This window comes from Lytechinus variegatus, chromosome 4, assembly GCF_018143015.1.
Source record: "Lytechinus variegatus isolate NC3 chromosome 4, Lvar_3.0, whole genome shotgun sequence".
Taxonomy (NCBI): domain Eukaryota; kingdom Metazoa; phylum Echinodermata; class Echinoidea; order Temnopleuroida; family Toxopneustidae; genus Lytechinus; species Lytechinus variegatus.
This window is the reverse complement of record NC_054743.1, coordinates 2722043-2744691: the sequence shown is the minus strand read 5'-3', so window position 1 is coordinate 2744691 and position 22649 is coordinate 2722043. Positions and strand designations below refer to the sequence as shown.

General features: G+C 35.7%; 2 long non-coding RNA genes across 2 annotated transcripts; both read right to left on the bottom strand.

The window, feature by feature from the left end:
* Positions 1–819: 819 nt before the first annotated feature.
* LOC121413210 lies at positions 820–21626 on the bottom strand. Its single transcript, XR_005969709.1, has 4 exons — positions 21419–21626; positions 2503–2586; positions 2034–2243; positions 820–1030 (listed from the first exon to the last, which is right to left on the bottom strand). It is a non-coding gene; the product is annotated as an uncharacterized LOC121413210 (long non-coding RNA).
* Positions 10923–13347, bottom strand: LOC121413211. The gene is made up of 2 exons (XR_005969710.1): positions 13036–13347; positions 10923–12877 (listed from the first exon to the last, which is right to left on the bottom strand). It is a non-coding gene; the product is annotated as an uncharacterized LOC121413211 (long non-coding RNA).
* Positions 21627–22649: the final 1023 nt, after the last annotated feature.

The following is a 22649-nucleotide window of genomic DNA, read 5'->3' as shown; positions in this document are numbered from 1 at the left end:
TGAAAAGGGCTTCAATATATGTATGTTACCAGATTCAAGCAATTCAATGAACTGTGCACTGAATATTGTATACTTCTGAAAAGAATGCATTGCATTGTTGTCTGTTTTTAAAGATTTTTTTATAATTAAGTCTTTAATGTTTTCAAAAATTCAATTTATGGTTCCGAGAACAATCAGAAAACACAATGTACATTGGTGTCAGAAGCTGAACCTATCAAGTAGAGAGTTACCAGTATGTTAAACAACATACATCTTTGACAACATGATTTATAGTATGTGTTTTACAACTGTACTGTTACTATATGTTATGTACTTAAATGCATTTCAATATTGAATTTTAACCCTGCAGCAATACCACAAACCTTTGTTCTGCAAAATGGAATTTGAATTACCCATCTCAAGGAAAAAAGAATCATCTGTCAGAAGAGTTTGAGCTGGTAGAAGTGCATGCCATTGGAATTGAAGTTCAATGGAAGAAACATGGTCTCGACTTTATAAAGAGTACAAGATGAGAGTGAAAGAACATGATATGATATTGAAAGAGCACGAAATGAGATTGAAAGACACGATATGAGCTTGAAGGAGCACAAACTACGAATGGACGTTTTGAATAAAGAAAGAGAGGTTGCTGAAGCTAAGCTGCAGGAATCACAGGGTTATAATAATCAATTTATTAACAAATAAAGAAGTAAAGTATTCTTCATAAATTTGAATGAACTCTGTGTTTCTATGTTCTTAATGCTTTTGCCATTGTTACAGGCATTCCTTTCCACATGAAGTTGGAAGGGGTATATAAGAAGCATACGGCCCGATCCCCCCCCCCCCCCGGCTCTTGATGTAGACATGTGTCCCATCAATTGCACCTTTCACTCCTGGAAATCTAACAGTTAGATAGAACTGTCTCCGAGTTGCTTCAACTTCTTCTCTTGTAGGAATCTTCATGTATTGCCTCTTCCTTCTTGCTTTAGCTTCTGACACATTGATGACTGCTATATTGCTGCCTCATCACCATGCATCTTTTAAAATGATCCTGTAAAATAAAAACAAACCATATGGTTGATGGGTGAGGTGATTGTTTTGAGGTAATTTAAAACATTTCATTGAAGCACATACAGATGTTAAACAATGAATATTCATCTTGTACAAATATACAATTTTCTCCAATATATTTTAACAAGTGGAACGCCTTTGGCAGTCTCGCCATCATTATGCGATTCAATATAGCAGCAGTGCTGACTTTCAAAAACAACTATTGAATAATTTTTTGCCCAATGCTTTAATGACTTTTTACCTTGAAGTTTTGCACATCTTTTGATTAAAGTTAAAAAAAAATAATTGGGTTGTACAGTACCCGAACAATGTACCATCAATTTTTAATTTCAGCCAAGTCATCACTAGTGAATTATATATTTGTGACATGAATTGAGGAAACAGAATCAAAATTAATAGAGAAGTGACACAGAAGCATTTTTTGTGATATATGAATAAATTTTGCATAAATTAACATAAATAATTTTCTAGTCAAAATTTCAAAAGTCTGTGTGGAAATTTGGGGACCCTCATGTACATGTAGCTCTACCAGACGGATGAAAAAAAAAATCAAAATTGGTCTACAAATACAGAAGCTTTTGTGATTATGAATTTCGCATAAATTAGCATGAATAAATTTTGCATAAATTAGCATAATTTTGTACTCAAAATTTCAAAATTTTGTGTACAAGTTTGGTGAACCTCATGAAGCTCTACCACGGGTTAATGGCAAAATTTATAACTCTAACCTGACATAACAGTTGTAAAAGCAGAGCCTCACTACTGCTGTGGTAGTTTTGGAATTTTTAAATTATGCAATTCATAGGTTCTTGACTGTTGCTGAAATGATACTCTTATTTATGTGCTCCTTCTCTGATTTCTAGATATTGTCATGTCATCAGCTTTATCTGGAGTCCTAAAATTATAGAAACAATCTCAGTCATTTAGATTTAACAGTGCCAAGATACATTCAATAATCGTTTATGAAAAATTAAATTACTTACCCACTGCATAAAAATGGAGAGTTGTCAACACCTGCAAATAAACAGGAAGTTGATCTATCCTCTGAGCTGTGTGTCCCTCTTCATTTCGGCTTCCAGCATATTGGTGACGGTTTCTTTTGACAGTCGATACTGATCTCGAGATGGCCCATCCTTGTACGATTTCGATGGATTTTTAGCATCATGTAGCCCACAATGTCTTGGAAAAGGTAGCTGTATGCAGAAGAGTTGAATATTATTTTTAATTCTTTTATTTTGTGATCTTTATAATCATTCCAAACTGTACATGTGCATGTAGATTTGATCTGCCAACATAATTACTGCAATCTTAATTTACTTCCAGAGATTAACAAAAACTACATTCAAGCCATTTCATTTCTTCAGTCTAAATATTTCATGTTCGATATCTTAAATCATTTCAATAATACTTTTAAACAAATCAAAACAATGTAAATCAAATTAATAATCATACCTCTTAGTAATTTAAAGCTGTGAAGAAGATGGAGATAATCCATAGAGACCTACACTGTATGGTACCTCTGATGCCGATGTAATTCTGTGAAACAGTGGTCAAATAAAAAAAATAATAATAATTTTCCCTTATAAAAAAAATTGAATGGTATACCATTGACTACCATTTATCATACACCATTGATATACCATTGGAATACCATTCGCACAGCACCCACCATACACCAATGGTATACCATTCAAGCCTCAATGGTATACCATTCAAACTAATTTAAATAATTGGGACGTTACTATTACCATATTCATGAGCACCATTTACCATTCATATACCATTGATCAAACACCATTCACCATTGATCTACCATATGGCCACTATAGACAGGTTTACCATTGACCACCATTCACCATTCAGCCACCATTCACTGGCCTACCATTTACCATTCAGCCACCATTCACTGGACACCATTGGCCTACCAATTGCCTTTCACCATACACCATTCGCCTACCATTGACCATACACCATACACCATTCATGTACCATCCACCATCCGCGTACCATTCATCGTACACCATTCGCGTACTATTCACTGTACACCATTCACCGTACACCATTCGCGTACCATTCAACGTACACCATTCGTGTACCATTCGACACTCACCATTCAACCACCATACACCGTTCACCATTGATTGACCATTCACTTTACACCATTCTACCATACACCATTGACCTACCATTTACAGTACACCATTGGCCTACCATACACCATTGAACTACTATTCACCGTACACCGTAGGCTTACCATACACCATTGGCTTACCATACACTGTACACCATTGACCTACCATTTACCATACAATACTGTCATACCATACACTCTATACTATTAGTCAACCATTCAAATAACACCATTGGTCATACACTATAGACCACAAGCGTACATTCAATGGTAGACTAATGGTAGACAGAAGAACAAAGATGTGCAATGTATAGTAAGCCAATAAAGTACAGTGAATGGTAGACCAATGGTGTACAGCATATCTCTGGGGTTAATGGTAGGCTTGATAATGGAATAAGTATACACAAGAAAAATAAATGAAAGCAGTTATTTCAAGAACGTCATTAAATTGTTTTTACTATAAGAAGTTTAAGTACAGCATAAATGGCACAGAGTATTCACAAGTATAGACTTTATAATTAAAGCACATAAGTTATTAATATATATAACTTAGTCTTAGCTACTCGTTGATATCTCTGTCAATCTTGTTATGAAAAAAATAAACATGTATCAAGACAGATCGAGTTTGATTGAAAAACACAACAAATGAAGACTAACATTTCCAAGAATAAACCTGTTCTCTCTTATTGCTTTTTACATGGATTGAGTACTTGGCAAAACCACTGTTCTGCGTACAAACCTGATACTTGATGTTAAATCTGTTGTGTGTAATTGCTTTCAACAATATTAATAAACATTTTTTTACTGATAAGTTCAAGTACAAAAGAGTATTGACAGGTATGGCATAAAAGCACCATATTATGAATACATGTGACTGCGCGACACTACAAGAGATCAATGATTACACTCCACATAGGTATTACGTTAATCTTCCTATAAACAAATTGACATGCAAGACAGAATTTGGACAACAAACTAATGAACACCAAATTTTGAAGATTAAACTCAAAATGTGCGATAGCCTTCACATGGCCAAATGAATAAAGGGTACCACACCTAGAAGAAATGAAATATCCCCAAAAGGGGGAAAATAGTACCCCCGTCCCCCAAATTGTTCCCTTTTTTCTTTTCACCTAAAAAGATATATCAATGGCGTGTTTCTACAAAGAATTGTTAAAAAGTATTACCCGCCTAAGTATCCAGAATCCTGGATAAGTTTCCTGTAGAAACAAACGCGATGCAGTTAATTGATAAATTGCATCGCGCAAAATACGGTTTCTCATAACCATCTTTGAGAGGTGGTTATTGCCATGTAAATCCGTTTAACTTTTCTGTAAACATGGGGCAAAATAGCATTCATGTCTGGCTTAAGTGCTTGAACCCAGAAGTGCGATCTCACAGTATACATATATTCTGGCCTGTTTAATCTCGCCAGCTGATCGCGAAACATGTATACCTGCTACAATGAGTGAGATCTACCATTAATTTTGAAAATTTTCCTGACGAGATGCAATTTTTGACATACCAAAATGCAATGTTGATGTTATAGGTTGAATTTTCCGATTTCTGCCGTATTTGCGAAGCGAAATGCAAGTTAATCAGATTATTTGGTCTGTAGAAACAGCTTGGTTTAAGAGCGATAAGGTTATTCGAGTCTGGAAAAGATAAACTGTTTTTAATGATTTACTGTAGAAACATGCCAAAAGTTTATCATAAATACAATAAAGATACATTAAGAAATAAATAATATATCACACATAGAAAGAAAATATAATGAAAATAGGGAAAGAAAATTATTCAATTTGGAACACTAAAAAACATAAAAAAATAGAGACCTCTTTTTGCAAAATATATAGAAAATAATATATACAAGATACCCACTTATTTCTTTTCTGTCTGTTTTTGCTGTGCTGAATCAGATGAATAACTCAAGTATGTGTGAGAAATAATATGATTATTGTCTTACACAGAATCAGTAGTCAATTGTAATTTTTTACAACCTAGCTTGGACAAAATTTGAATTCATATAATACAAAAAATATATAAATTGTGATTTTGTATATTCATGAGGACTTGAAGAGAACAGTTTTACAAAAAAATAACAACTTTAATTCGTCATAACTTCGTTAATCCTCAACAAATTTTGATGAAATTTTAAGTGCTTTTTGTTTGTCTGATGTACACTTTGAATTGTATCACATAACTTTCAGTCTCGAGTACCTCTAGCCCTTCAATCGAATGGGTTGGACGACTGGTTACATTTTATACATAAAATAGTTATAAGGAGAATGAAGGGGACCATAGAAAGAAAGCATGAGAAAAGGGGAGATTTTGGTAGGGAGAGAATGAATCAGAAAAGCATCATTCTGAAAATTTCATTAACATCTAATAATAACAAAGTTATTGAATTTGAAATTTTAACAATATTTCGGTAAAAAATATAACCTAATGTACACATGATCGTCAGGAATATTTGCTAGGCTTATTGTATAAAATGAAATCATAATTATTTAATATTTTCATACATGTGTGTATGATATGTCCCAAGTATCATATCATTATTTCCAGCAATGAATATCTTCACATTAAAGGTCAAGTCCACCACAGAAAAGGTTGTTTTGAATCAACAGAGAAAAATCAGGCAAGCATCATGCAAAATATTTCATCAAAATCGGATGCAAAATAAGAAAGTTATGACATTTTGAAATTTCGCTTATATTTCACAAAATAGTTATATGCACAATTTACCCACATGCATATGAGAGAATCGATGATGTCCCTAACTTTTTGGTTTGTTTTTCATTGTTTGAATTCTACAATATTTCAAATTTTACAGATTTGACAATAAGGACCAACTGGACTGAACCAAATAATGTTTAGCAATGGTAACTCCACATGTTCAGTGAGAAATAAAACTTTATTTCATAGGTCAATGGGGAGAAAATTATATTTCATATTAAAAAAAACAAAAGAAAAGTGAATGAGTGATGTCATCAGTTCCCTCATTTGCATACCGACCAGGATATGCATATAACTATTAAGTGAAATTGAGTGAAACTTAAAAATGTCATACCTTTCTTATTTTTCATCCGATTTTTATGTTTGATTTTTCTCTTTTTAATCAAATCAACATTTTGTTAGGGTGGACATGTCTTTGAAATAAATTTTCACTCCATTTTTTATAGTTCTCGGAGGACAAAGTGTAAATAAGCACGACTTCTTGTAATAAAATACAAAAGAACAAGTGGGGATATGACATCAGCTTGGGTACGTCATGGTCTAGTGGTTCTGACTCTCACCTTACAAACAGAGGGTCATGAATTTGAGTCCTAGCCATGGTGTGTTTTCCTTCAGCCCGAAATTTATCCACACTGTGCTGCACTAGACCCAGGTGAAGTGAATGGGTACCCGGCAGGATTAATTCCTTGAAGCTGTAATAAGAAATATTGGATGAAAACAATGCAAAGGACAGTATATTAGCTAAGGGTTCAAAACATCAATGCTTGTCGTGTGTGTAAGCTTTCTTTAGAAGTTCATATATTTTTTTAAATATCGAGAAATTTGCAGTATACACTACCATTCAATTGAATGGTGCCAATTAACAAATACCAACAAAACATTTTGTAAAATATGATAAATAAATTTATGTTTAACCATAGATGGGAAGAAAATAACCTATTATCTAATGGGAGGCCCCAATGATGACAAATACCACAACAAATGAATACCTGAGGACAAAGCGTCCACCCCTCCCCCTCAGCCAACATACTGATTTTTTTTTCAGCTATGCCACTGCAGGAATACAATCTGTTTTATCTCATGAAGCTTTGCAATTTTTCCTACTGAAGAAAATTCTTACACACATACCTTTCATAACTCCATTTTTTTCTTGTACACGGCACGTTTTCTGTGTTCAACACCCGTCGTGTCATTCCCAGATAAGGCTGGACCATTAACCTTATCATCCAGTGTATCCGTCGTCCAAACTTTGAAAATGAAATAAAATCAATTTGAGTGTTGTAAAATCTGCATGTATGTGCAGATACAAACAAAAATAGAATACTAATATAGTAATAGAAAAAGAATGATCTTAGAACTTTAATTTTAGAGATATTTTTCATGGATCTCTGATTACCAGCCCAGAATTCAAGAAAACAATAAGGAAATGTGATATTGTTCAGCTTAGTTCAGACAAGGCTGTATTATAACTGTGCATGATTTATACTAGTAATAGCTATGTCATCTGAAATCAAATTTCCAGAGCAGCAATTTTCAAAAGGAGGGTAATCGATGACATAAATTCCATTTCCCTGGTATTGACAATCACAGAAGCGGATCCAAGTGGGCACATTTGACCTGGGGTCCGTTGTATATTTAGAGTTGCAATAAATCGCAACTCTAAATATCATGCGCAACTTGATTTTCAACCAATCAACAGCGCGCATTTGGGACTTGCGATTGATTTTTTTACCTGCGTTTAAACGCAACTCTTTCTGCAATGGACCCCTGTGCCCCCACCTTGAGAGCAAGATAAGAATGTGGCTTTCTTACACAAGTGTTCCCCCCCCCCTTCGAAAGTTACAGCAAATATTTATATTGAAAATATTGTCTCATACATGAGGATCTCTTTTTTGGTTTGCTTGTTATTCAAAGTTTCCTTGGGAAAATCTGCCCCACTACCCCCTTTGAGAAATCATGGATCCGTTCATGGACAATCATATGTCAGTGGATGAATTCCAAACATTGTTTTAGGCAAGTTTTGATCAGTAAATAAATAAAAACAGATAAAATGTGATCACAGGACAAACTTAAAAAAAAGGATAAAATTTACTTTAAAAATTGATATGCCTAGCCCCATGAAAAAAATCTAATAATACCCTCCCGCATTAATGCTTCACAAGTTTCACACCAGCCAACTTCGAGCAAAACTCCCCACCAGAAATTGTCTACACACATTTTGAAGTCAATACACAATATGCCCACCACTTTTCAAAATATTGCGGATTGCTTGGATTTGCCGTTATGTTGATATGGACCGAAGTTATGCGACCAAAAGATTCGCATGAGGCATGTTGGCTGTTTGTTCGCCACATGTAAGCATGATTTGTTCGCTAACTTCAGTCCCAATAAACATTACAGCGAATCCAAGCAATCCGCGAAGTGATGTCTACGGATTAGATCAACTCATCGAGATCGAAGACTAAATACAGCCGTTCCAGATATTTTGAAAAGCGGTGGTATTAACATCGAAATGTGACTGAGAGACCTGTCATGACATTTGGGAACAAATTTTGGTGACGAGGTATGCTGGTAATCAGCCGGTGCAAAACTGCATTAGCGCCATTTTTCTCTGCATAATTATTGCAGCCTCTGTAGAAAAATTGAATAGGAATCGTTTGTCACTCTGTCCAGTCACAGTTCCACACACAAAGTGCACATTTCACCATACGTGCCATGAGTGGTAGAGTGTAACTTTATTATAGGGGCTGCGTAGCCTTTATCATTTTTTAAACTTTAGGACCCCTTCCATGTTTCACCTCCATTTTATCTCATTTACCAACATCCATCAACAACAACAAATTTATAGGCCTAATTCCAAAACATTATTTGTCGCGCGGCAAGTTTTCAATTTCAGTGAATTAACGTTGTGCAGTAGGCCTATAGGCCCTACGTGTTTCACAATTAACGTTTTGACAGTCTTGACATTAGATTAACAAATCATTCATTCATGAATTCAACGTATTCAGAGACGGTTATTGTAAAACATTGACAATAAACATCAGGCAATATGAGCGAATTACTAATCTATTCAATGCTCCCCGAGCTAAACTCAGCCAACACAAAGCATAAGCAAGCTCCCTATCGTCATAGCCACGTCCCGGCCGCGTAGAGCAGCGGCCAGCGCCAACGGGGCAATGGCGGTGGCAGTGTAGTGGTCGTGGCAGTACACCGACATCTAACATTTTGAGACAATTTGAGAAATAAATCAAAGAAAATTGTTATAGAACTTACTGTTTAGACTTCTACAAATGACTTTGAAGTCGCTGTCCGAATCTGACCCATGTTCCTTTAGTTTTTGATGAATTATCGACGGACTTATCAACAGCAAAACGGCGGTCCCGGTAGATGGAGTTTTCTTTTTCAAATATTGTAATTGGCGGTTAGACGCACGTGCGCGCGCGCGCGTGCAATAGAGCTAGCGCTAGCAAGCAGCCAATTAAGCGGCCCGGCCCTGCTTGCCAACGCATATGGGGGGGAGGGGGTGGATTAAAACCAAATCAGGGGTGTCTTCTTTTTCCTCTCGATTGCTTCTGGGTTGGAAACCATGATGGCGTGAGTGCCACTGTTTTCCTTGGATCTTGGAATCTATGAAAAAAGTTTTCGATCCCTTCACTTTTTTTCCTGTTCTCTCTCTTATTTTCTTTTTTATTTTCGTTGTCTTTTTTTTCTGTTAATCTTTCTTTTCTTCTTTGCCTTTTTTCTTTTCTTGTTTTTTCCCCTTTATATATATTTTTTTACTCACTCCTCTTAGTTTTAATTTGCTTTTGTAATGATTGAAATTGAGATTTCATTCAGTAGATTTCTTTTCTGTTACATTGTACTATACCCTGTATGGCGGCAGGGAATTTTGATAGGGGTGAGGGAGCAAGACCATGTGGATAAATCATTTCAATCAAGTAATGCCGGCCTATAGAATAGCTCTCCTCTTTATAAACGCCGTCCACAAGTGGGAAAGAATATTTAGGGTCTAAAAATAGAATTAGAATTTTGAAAATATCATTTGTAAAAAAGGGTGAAATAATTCATGATTGGAAGCAGCTATAATAGCGTACAAATGGGTTCAGATGGGGCTTTTGACGTTGCAGACAGACCAAATCAGGGTTTGCGGATGGGAATTTGATAGAGGTTGGGGGACCAAGACAACCAACAGTGAATTCATTTTGAGCAAAATATGGGGCATTGCAAGAAACTTGCAATCGAAGCAATCGAACGCAAATCAATTTCAGACTCCAAAATCATGAGAGTCATACTTTTCATTGCAAACTTGCAACTGATCCATAAAAAAATCCAAATTGATATGTTCTAGATAAACTTAATGTATCATCACCTGTAAATTTGCATCTGATCAAATTTTGGGATTGATTGCAAATATCTTCTTGAAACACTCAATATATAGTTCTTTTTACAAAAAGCGGCCATAAACAAGCAAAATGATTATAAAAATAGAATAAAGCTTATTAATTAAAAATTAAAACCCTTTTTATCAAAAAAGATTTAATTGACCGATTGATTTTATTTTTGCACCCATTGCATCAGATTTAAATTTAGACGGTAATATGTACAATTGTAAAATATAACAAATTTATAATATTGTATCATAACCACTGGATCAATAATATTTAAACACATATAGACCTTTTACTTAATAAGGACAAAGACAATTTAGGGAGCCCATCCATATTGCATTGGCAGCGTGCACCCCGCGAGCGTACGCTTGCACACTCTAAGACGGGATAATAGCGTCGGCCAGCGGCAGCTAGCTGCGATAATTAAAGCACAATAGAACTCACATCCGCTCTCGCAGCTCCCCCTGTGCCTGCTGCCGCTCGCTGCCATACTTTATGTTACATTTGATTATAGATTTAATCCTCAGCTCGCTGCATCTAGCGGCAGCTAGCGGCCGCTAGCTGCGCTGTCGCTGCCCCCCCATTTCTATCAAAATTCGCAAAGGCAATCTCACCCCGCGCCGGCCACGGCTAGCCTTCAATTCCGCGACTCGCTCTGGAATGAAGACCCGGAATGAAGAGTAAACATGTACGTCGTGGTGCCTGTACTAGTTCCACTTGTCGTGCTACTCGACTTCAAATTATTATATTTAAAAGCATGATAATGAAAGGCGTTCCTCTTTTATGTCCGTATCGAAGCATTTCATGCAAGCACGCTCTATTGGAAATGACTACAGCTAGCTAGTGATAGAATATATCAACACGTGCGCATAATTATGAATATGACAAAAATTCTCGATCTCGATAAGTCGATGGTTCTCAATAGTTTCCGTTGTCAACGAACTGAACTGAAAATTAACGCCATCAATAGAAATACTGCCGATTTCGAAAATGTTGCAGCTTTCGAGTTGAGATTGACACGGAAGATTCACACATGAAAAATAAGTTGAATTAATGACCTTTTTTTAACGTATGATTTTGGGACCGGATACAGATGGATTACACGCCTATTTTATCCCGTTTTATCCGAACGTCAACGTTGCTTCTTGGCACTGACAAAAATATTAATTCCCGAGCATGAAAATCAAGAAGCGCAAGACAAACCGTTCGTTTAAAAAGAATATTAATGATCGAGCAGTTGCACGAATGGTACCCATGCATAGTTTTTTTTACCTCTATTAAGGCCATAGTTTGAGACATCTTGGTATGAATAGGCCTATATCATCCAACTCGCCGGATAATGTCCGCCAAGAGTGTATAACTAGAGGGGTAGGCCTATTCATCTTTGCCACGGGAAGATTAATATTTTTAGAACATTTATTTTTTCTGACAGAGGCCAGATAAAATGACACAATATGAATATGATGCCCGAATGTAACTAAATTAGTGCGAACATTGATATCAACGGCAAACTAAATTTTGGAGAATGATAATGACGCCATATCATTAAACACGCTAAATCGCAAATCAACAAAATGTCTACTTCTTTTTCTTTTGTTAGACATACTGCCTTACTTTTTATGTTGGTTTGAAATACTTCCTTTTATGATATTTTTGTTTTGATTTTTTGACATTTCGATTTTGTTTCTGACATCGTATAAATTGTTTGGGTATATTTATGTTGGGTTTTTTGTTTAACTTATGCCGAATTTTTGATATTGTAGGCACTCTTGATTCTAGAAAATTATTGGAAACGCAATCTGCTTCTTTTGGACTTTTTTTGGAAAAATACGCGATTGTATTTCTTCCAGGAGAATAAAAGTTTACATTGGAAGGTTTTAATTGATTTCATGATATATAATTTCCACTTCAAAACAATTTCAAAAATACGTCTCGAACGATCGTGCATTAATCTAAGACTAAGATGTTGAGTACTTTTATTCCAACGTATTTCCCTTTTATTGGAAAGATAAGCGAATAATATTTATTTCAGGAAAAAGAGCTTATGGTATCTGAAATAAATTCTATATAATTTCCACCTCAAAACAATTTTGAAATACGTTCCGATCGATCATGAGCTGTGATCTGAGAGTTGAGACCATTTATCTAATGTATTTAGGACTTATATTTCTGACTTAATTGAAAAGATACGTGAATTGTACTTCTTTTTAGGAGAGTGTTTATTCTCAAAGGAAATTAAATTATTTCAATATAATTTCCAAATCAAAACAATTTTGAAATAATTTCTGTCTCGAACGATTTTCAATTAATCTGAGACGTTTAAAAAAATTGATCCAACCCTTTACCTCTTACCGGACCTAATAAACCGGCCAAAGTCAACGATCAGCACCATTAGCGTACCTAATAAGGGGGGGGGGCAGACTGCCCCCCTGACGAGTCACAACACATGCAAGTGACGTATCCCTGCCCCCCCCTGACGAGTCCAAAGTGATCCCTGACGAGCCATAAGTGACCCCTCTCCTATGTGAAGACTTTTTTTTGCTTGTCAATTTTTTTTTACCATTTGTACCTCGGTCATGCACATTTGCTCTATGGCGGCTGTTCGGCGAGTCGGAAACAGCCGTTTTAACATTTTTGAACCAGCTGCATATAGGTGGTTTGTATATAAAACAAATGAATAAACGGCTGTTTTAATTCGCCTTACGGCTGCCGTACATCAAATGTGACCGAGGTTTAAGTCTCGGTATAAAAATCAGTGCTTTTCAGTATCAATAATCTTCAATACTGTCTTTCTAGGCACGGGATTAAATCCGATCAGCCTTTCATCCACCGGTTTTCTATAGTGCGTTAATTCCCTAGTGACGCTAAAGACCACACGCAGAGGGGGATTGCGGGGGCGTTAAGGGTCGAATGCAAATTACAAACGCCGTCTTTTGATCGCTCTATATCATTTCGAGCAGGAACAATAATAAAAAAACCCGGATGTGCGGTTTAGTAGTCCATAGTTTTTTTTCTTATTATAAAAAAAACATTGAATGAAGAAAAAGAAAACGCTTGGGATCCAGATGACATCCCATACAAAACATCAAAGGTTTGAAAAAAAAGTGAAACTGTATGATACTCATTGTAATTTCCATACTGCAGTATTTGATAAATCCAATCATTTGAGGCCTATTTTTTAGCTTAGCAACATTTTGTGAATAAATAGGCTAGGGCCATTACACACATAATAGGAACTGATACATGTGACAATCCTTTTTTAGTGCCGCATGTTTTTATTCAAATGAGGAAACTCTTCACCCTCTATATTTTATTATGAACATGATGAATGGGTGCTACCCTGTATATTTCGCGAACCGATTCCATTGTTGGATGCATGGAATATCTCTGTCGTTCTTTGATTTTCGCCATCATTTCCGATTGATCATGTGTTGATGTAAGAGCGATTGTTTTAAGGTGCAAACAATTTAAGATAAATTTCATATATCTTCAGGACTGAATTCATGTTCTCTGAGAACGTAAATGACACTTTCCCGGCAATATCGGAAAGGCAAATGAAATGGAGTTACAAACATCTCAAATTAATGCAGGATCGATCACGCATGATTTTAAATTTAATGCGAGTGTAAACGATTTAAATAACTGATATTCCCGTATATGGACGAACCCATGTTCTGTCAGAAAAAAATGAAATTACTAATTTTCCCGACAAAGTCGAAAAGGCAATATTTTAATGGAATAAAAGTCGCGAAATTTCTTATTCTTGATCCAATCCGACATGAGATGAAAGTATTTCAGTATGGAATATCGAGTTAAAAGATATCGTCTGTCAATAAAAATATGTTTTAAGACTTTCGATGTGGAAATAATTGATTATTGTTGGGCTATGGATACCTATATCTTCCAACAACATACGATTGTTGTTCTTGGTCCGACCCGTTATAAAATGATGGTCGACTTTAAGAAAATCATAGATATATACGGAGTTTCGATCTAGCTGATACTTCTAAAAGGTTTCGAATCGGAAAGAGATCCGACCCGACATAAAACTGACAAATATCGAGTTCATAAATATCTTGAATTATTAAAAATATACTTCTGAGGAGTTTTGGAACGGAAAGAATATAATTCGCACTACGCTATAATATCTACATCTTCTAACAAGATGCAATTATTGCTTGTTCTTGATCCGACCCGATATGAAATTAAGTATACAAAAAAGTTACTCCTCCCCGTAATCAAAATTACCCTGCCGCCGCCCATCCTCCTACCCCGGATGGCGGGCAAGGGGATTAAAAAAAATAGTAATACATATATAATGATAATATGACAAAATATATTTTGCGTTCAGAATTTTATGTTGCTCTATATACACAGCACATGGCGGTAAATGAACGTGGACTGAAAAAGGGACGACATGTTCTATTTCCACTCCATGCAATATCATTGCCACTTTCGTGCCATTTCTAGTTAATTGATGCATACGCAATTGTTGATGATTATTTTACATCTCGTCTTTTTTTAACAATTTTGTCCAATAGGCGTCACTTTTCTTCTGTGTCTAATTTGTCAACAAGGTTAGAGCTGCAAAATATGTTGCAAATGTGCTTTTATCCTCTCAACGATGAAATGCGAAGGAACAATAGATTTAATTCCTTATAGAATTAGAGCTATTGTGACAAGTTCGGGCAACTGGCACTTCGTCATTTCACAAAGGAGTGATTAAGTGCCCATGATCGAATTCATTGACCCTGAGCTTCATTGAAAACATTTACGTTACCATCTCGTTTTTTTTTGTCAGGACGACCTTTGTGCTTTTCTTGGCAAAAATAACAATTACAAGAATTCTTTGAACAGGAGTGAAAGCAGGAAGCCTGACCAGGTTGACGTTATTCCAAATGGTGCAAAAATAACCCCAACAGGAAACTACAATGAGCACGCAATAAACAGACGAACATTATATTTCAAAAGTGGTTCGGGTTATTATAATTTTGTAAATGTAATTTGAAAAATCGCGAGAGCAAAAGAAAGTTTAAAAACAGAGAAAAGAACGCAAATACAATGAATTGAAAGATGTGAAAAAAAACAAGTATGAAAAGTAGATCATGAAAATTTAAAGAACGGGATTTAAAAAATAGCGACCAAGCCGACCATTATATGTTTTGGGTAGTTGGACATCAAACATGTCGGGGGGGGGGAGAACACGTCCTTCCAAAAGTCAGTTAAGCGTAGGGGACACAAAATGTCATACACCCCACCCTCTCCCTGGCTCCCCCAACAAATGGAAGCTTTAATTCATTTGATTATTTACGAACGTTCTCTAAATGTCAAAACTATCAAAATTGTTGAAGATATGCCTTATAGAAAATTCAAGCGCGCTTCGTGTCGTGTTTTCGTGCTTGCACCATTTACAAAGGCCAAATGAAATCTGATCTAGTTATATAGCAATATAATGAGGCATATCTTTTAAAGTAGCTGATAGGGCAGCTAGGCATTGTGGCCCCGGGTAAATCTATTAGTGCCCTCACTAGTATGGACTTGGTTGTATACCCCCCCCCCCCCCGATTTTAAGTTTATCTTTCTTTTAATTATGTTAACAATTTGCAAAGATTTTGTATCCCCACGCCGATACAAAAGGTAAGTTATAATCAAAGTTCTAATAATCCCGCCTTCTAACAAGGTATTCTTTTTAGATGCCTATTGACATTACCGCCCTAAAAATATATATGTACATAATTATACCAAAGGGCTATACATACTTTGTTGGTTTCAACGTGCCCAGGATTTTATAGGTCTAATAATTTTCGACACCCCCCCCCCCCCCCCCGTTTACATGAAATCGCCGAACAATTTTTCAAAAGATTCTAGTGTTGGATGACTTTTAAAAGCATTAAAATATTATAAGAGGGCAAAAAAGTAGACTCCACAGGATGTTCTTTCTTATCCTCTTTTAAGATTAACTGATTAAATACCTAACAATGGTGCTGTTTAAGTCATTAAAGATCAAAGCGGCCATTTGCTTTCACAATATAATGCGCGGCAAGTTCTTTTCAAAGAAAGTATCCGACGTAGATTATATTGATTAATTATCATTGAAGGGTCATGGGCGTAGCGGACATGACTATTCTGCGAAAGATCCTGCTCTTTTCATTGCGCTTGAGCGTTTTTCAGACTACTCGTTACAATGGGCTTCTAAATTGATTAATTGTGTATACATTGCACGAGTATGGAAACATAATGAATTGCGAAGAAGCACCATTACACTCACCTGCTGCGGCAAAATAATCCAATGATTATATAAAATGAAATGAAATTACTTGAATTCTTTTGCATCAAATATTATGGCATAAAATCACAAATTTAGTAATTTGAACCATCAAATTAATGGCAAGGTGAATTGTATCATTCTAAAACAGGAACAAGCGATTATCGTGCATTGGTGGAAGAAATAGTTAATTTTTAATTAGATTTATATGAATTCTTCCACCTTGAAACGTACTAGAAGTATTTATAAAATCATTTATTAGACAGTTTTTGGCTCAATATTTCGTACATTTATGCCTTTATTTCGTGTCGGAGCAGAAATAAACACAAGCGATAATCGTACATTGTTTGAAAATACCGTAGATTATTGCGAAAGGCAGTCAGATGCTTTCCGCCTCATAACTATTTAGAAATCTACGGCCTATTTTATCTATTAACATGCCAAATATTTTGCGTCATTTCATGTCGGGTCGGATTCAAGAACAAGCTATCATCGTACATTGTGCGAAGAAAAGAAAGGTTATTTTATTTCCGCCTTAAAACTATTTTCAAATAATCTAGGACACATGTTATCTGTCAATGTTCCATATATTTTGTTTTCTGGTCGAATTCAAGAAAAAGCGATTATCGTACATTGTTCAAAGAAATACGTAATTATTTCGCAAGTTTTATTATATGAACACGAATCTTTCCACCTAGAAACGTACCAGAAATATTTTCAAAACCATTTAAGACACTTTTTAGCCCAATATGTCATTTTTTATACCTTCATTTCTCGGTTCATTTCGTGCCAGAGCGGAAACAAACACGCAAGCGATAATCGTACATTGTTGGAAAATGCCGTAGATTACAACGAAAGGTAATTGGATTCTTTCCGCCTTAAAACTATTTAAAAGTATATTTCGAATAATCTACGACCCATATCTATTAATATTCCATATATTTTGTTTTATCAAATGTCTGGTCGAATTCAAGAACAAGCGATCGTCGGACATCGTTCAAAGAAATGCATAATTATTTCGCAAGTTTAATTATATGAACACGAATCTTTCCACCTTGAAACGTACCAGAAATATTTTTAACACAATTAAAAACACTTTTTAGCTCAATATTTCATTCTTTTATACCTTCATTTCGTGCCAGAGTGGAAACAAACACACAAGCGATAATCGTACATTGTTGGAAAATATCGTAGATTATTACTAAAGGTAATTAGATTCTTTCCGCCTTAAAACCATTTTGAAAGTATATTTCGAATAATCTAGGATCCGTGTAATCTATTAATATTTCATACATTTTGTTTTATTACATATCTGTTCGAATTGCGACGATTATCGTACATTGTTCAAAGAAATACATAATTATTTCGTAAAGTTTAGATACATGAATACAAATCTTTCCACATTGAAACGTACCAGAAATATTTTTAAAACCTCTTAAGACACTTTTTAGCTCAATATTTCATTCTTTTATACTTTCATTTCGTGCCGGAACGGACCTAAAACTATTTAAAAGTAGGCCTATATTTTGAATAATCTACGACCCATTTATATATTTCATATATTTTATTTTATTAAATGTCTGGTCGAATTCAAGAACAAGCGATCATCGGACATTGTTCAAAAAATGCATAATTATTTCACAAGTTTGATTATATGAATACGAATCCTTCCACCTTAAACGTACCAGAAATATCTTTATAACCATTAAAAACACTTTTTAGCTCAATATTTCCTTAATTTCCCCGTTCATTTCGTGCCGGAGCGGAAACAAACAGGCAAGCGATAATCATACATTTGGGAAAATACAGTAGATTACTATACGAAGGGTAATTAGATTCATTCCGCCTTCAAACTATTTAAAAGTATTTACGACCCATTTATCTTTTAATATTCCATATCTTGTATTATTGATTGTCTGGTCGAATTCAAGAACAAGCGATTATCGTACATTGTTCTAAGAAATACATAATTATTTCGTAAAGTTTAGTTACATGAATACAAATCTTTCCACAATGAAACGTACCAGAAATATTTTTAAAACCTCTTAAGACACTTTTTAGCTCAATATTTCATTCTTTTATACTTTCATTTCGTGCCGGAACGGACCTAAACAAACACGCAAGCGATGATCTTACATTGCTAGAAGTTACTATGTCCTATTTCATGTCGGGGTCGGATTAAGAATAAGTGATGATCGTACTTTGTTGGAAGAAATAGATCATTATTACGCAACGGAAATAATATAAAACTAATATCAATATGAATCTTTCCACCTCGAAATGTATAAGAATTATTTTGCTAAAGATCTAAGACACTTTTCAGCTCAATATTTCATACTTTAATACCTTCATTTCGTGTCGGGCAGACAAGAAAATCGCCTCATCGGTGGCGCACATTTCACCAATGGATTTAGAAAGCACATCATTTTGAGTACGAGTATTCGCCTGCAAGTTGACCGCGTGCAAGCTGCGAGAAGCGGCGAGAAGCTGCAATGATAAAATCTAGGATTAATGGGGCTGTTAATCTGCTTTAATCTGAGCAGCGCGCCGCCGCTAGCTGCGTCTAGCGGGGAGATACATCCTGTTCACTAATTACCGCAGCGGGGGTGTGCTCGCGGGGTGCACGCTGCCAATACAATATGGATGCGGTCCCTTAAAAGAATGAAAGAGACCATGTTTACAATCATGAGCGATTACACTTGATTTGGGGAAGCTACTCGCATAAAAGTCACAGGTCAAATATTTAATTGAATCTAAATACCTTTTAATCTTTGATATATTTTCTTTAAATCTTCGGAATTATGTTAATGGGTAATGCAATTGGGCATATCATTCACCATTAACACAAATGGCATTCATTAGGCAAACACCACTAAGCCACTATAGCTTTACAATTATCCAACATGATTATATATACCACTAGGCACATATTACTAAAACACCATATTGATACCAATCATACCATTATAGAGGCACATACTACTGAGACACCATTGAATACCACTGAGACACCATTGTATACCACTGAGACACCATTGGGTATATAATGGTATACCATGCAGTCATACCATTAGAGGCACATACTATTCAGACACCATTTGACACCACTGAGACACCATTGGGTATAAGGTATACAATTCATCATACCAGTCATACCATCATAGAGAAACATACTACTGAGACACCATTGAATACCACTGATACACCATTGTATACCACTAAGACACCATTGGTGCATGGTATACCATTCATTATACCAGTCATACCATTAGAGGCATACTGAGACACTATTGAATACCACTGAGATACCATTGTATACCACTAAGACACCATTGGATGTATGGTATACTATTCATCATACCAATTATACCATTACAAGCACATACCACTGAGACACCATTGAATACCACTGAGACACCATTGTATACCACAGAGACACCATTGGGTATATTATGGTATACCATGCAGTCATATCATTAGAGACACATACTACTGAGACACCATTGAATACCATTCATTATACCAGTCATACCATTAGAGGCATATACTACTGAGACACTATTGAATACCAGTGAGACACCATTGTATACCACTGAGACACCATTGGTGTATGGTATACCATTGATCATACCAATCATACTATTACAGGCACATACTACTGAGACACCATTGAATACCACTGAGACACCATTGTATACCACTGAGACACCATTGGATGTATGGTATACTATTCATCATACCAATCATACCATTACAAGCACATACCACTGAGACACCATTGAATACCACTGAGACACCACTGGGTAAATGGTATACCATTCATCATACCAATCATATCATTAGTCACATACCACTGAAACACCATTCGGTATATGGTATACCATTTACCATTAAATAAACTACCAATTACCATTAAGAACTTACCATTGAAACACCACTTAAATACCATTCGCGTACCATTTACCATTCAGATCACCATTCAACTACCATTCGGCACCATTCAAATACCATTGGCGATTTTTATAAGGGTTTCATTTAAAAAAAATATTCATTGGTTTATCACTTTTTAAATGCAAATCTCACAGTAAACAATATAAAAAAAATATTGTAATAATTTGTTTGAAACTGGAATATGCCTTTCTAAATTAGGCCTAGGCCTAACGGCTTAACTTAAATCTGTTTTTTTGTGGGGGGGGCTCTATTTTCTCTATTTGCAAGTGAAAAGACTTTAGACCAAATTTTGAGTAATCAACTCTTTAATACAGCCTCAAAAATTGGCCTGTGCTTAAAGCAAAAAGGTAGGTCTCGATCTACAAATGTATATTTTGAATTTGAAATGCAATTTACTTATTTAGGCTTTTTAGTAGGCCTACAAGGTTACTTTAGTCAAGGCAAATTCAAAATCAAATTGAAAAAAAAATCTTTCTGACTCTGAGTTTCTCCTCTTAAAATGCACCAAATAGTACAAAAATTATGTAGATTTAGATATTTCATTTTCATCTTGACATTGACAAATTAAGATATAGATGGCATAATAATATAAATATCCTCGTGAAGCTCATAAAACAAGTAAGCCCGGCCGGCCCGGCCCGCGGCTGAGCTGAGCACCTTCAACTCGTTCAACAACACAGCGACAAAATATCCCAACACTTAAATGCACGGATGGGACTGTGGCAATACACACGCGACGATAAAGTGCATCGTCTGGACTTGTCAATACCAAAACCTCGTTCGCAATCATGAAAAACAACACTCCCAATTTCATATAACTGCTTAAAACGTATCAATATATTCCAGAGAAGGAAAGCGGGAATTTTTTTTACGAATTCAAAGAAGAATACTTACGAATTTCTAATCAAGAAGACCACTTGTCAGGTCCAGGACCGCAAGAAAAATTTTCTTCGCTTCACGGATTTTTCACAAACTCCTCAAGTGCGCATGCTCATAAAATTAAACCATGGTTTAAACCACATCTAAGAGCAGACTAAAAAATATGACGTTTCATGACGTTTTATGACGCATTTAAACCCCCTCGGGGTTTAAACCTCTTTCGTGAAACTTAAAATGAAAAACCCAGCTCGGGGTTTAAACCAGGAGGGGGTTTAAACCACCAAAAACCAGGAGCCAGGTTTTTCGTGAATTCGGGCCGTTAAGTTTTCAGGCTGGAATATTGCAAATTTTCAGCTTGCGCTTCGCACTCTCATTCGATTGGTGAAATATGCATCCTAAAGAGGTCACTAAATGCTTTCTTTAACAGGTTCCTTTTCTGGTCAGTATGTTTAAGCTGCGTTTTGCGCTCGTGTTAATTTTTTAGTTAGATGCACATCTTTTTAATGACAGCAGAAATCTGCTCGGATTTTTAAAAACTTATTTTCATTTTTTATTGAAATACCCTAAAGTCTTAGCTTGTGATTCACGCTCGCAACACCTCGCAATTATGCCATTTTAAGAATAATTGACCCCAAAAAACGTTTTACAACTTCACCTTTGAATTTGTTTTACCAAGCCGCTCGCTCATTACACTCTCTCCCGAAAAATAAAGCCTAAATATACTTTTTGCCATAATAAGAAATCACTTCAAAAAAGGTTTTTCTCTACTTAATCACTATCAAACACACAATGACTTCAAGCAGATGATAATCTTAAGGGGAAAATATCACCAAAGTGTCAATTTTGACGTATGATTTTCATTTTTTGGCTTTACCCCCCAAACGAAAATTCGTTCGGCCGCCCTTGCCTTCCCATCCTCATAACAATTGAACGGCAACAGTGTCCCCCGCCCCCCTCCCCTTGCCTCTGCCTCTGCTTTCCCGGTTTACATATTTCAGATTAACGAACACCTTATTTTGTTTTCGGATTAACGAACCTTATTTCGTTTTCGGATTAACGAACCTTATTTCGTTTTCGGATTAACGAACCTTATTTCGTTTTCGGATTAACGAACCTTATTTCGTTTTCGGATTAACGAACCTTCGGAAAAACGAACCTTATTTCGTTTTCGGATTAACGAACCTTCGGAACAACGAACCTTATTTCGTTTTCGGATTAACGAACCTTCGGAACAACGAACCTTATT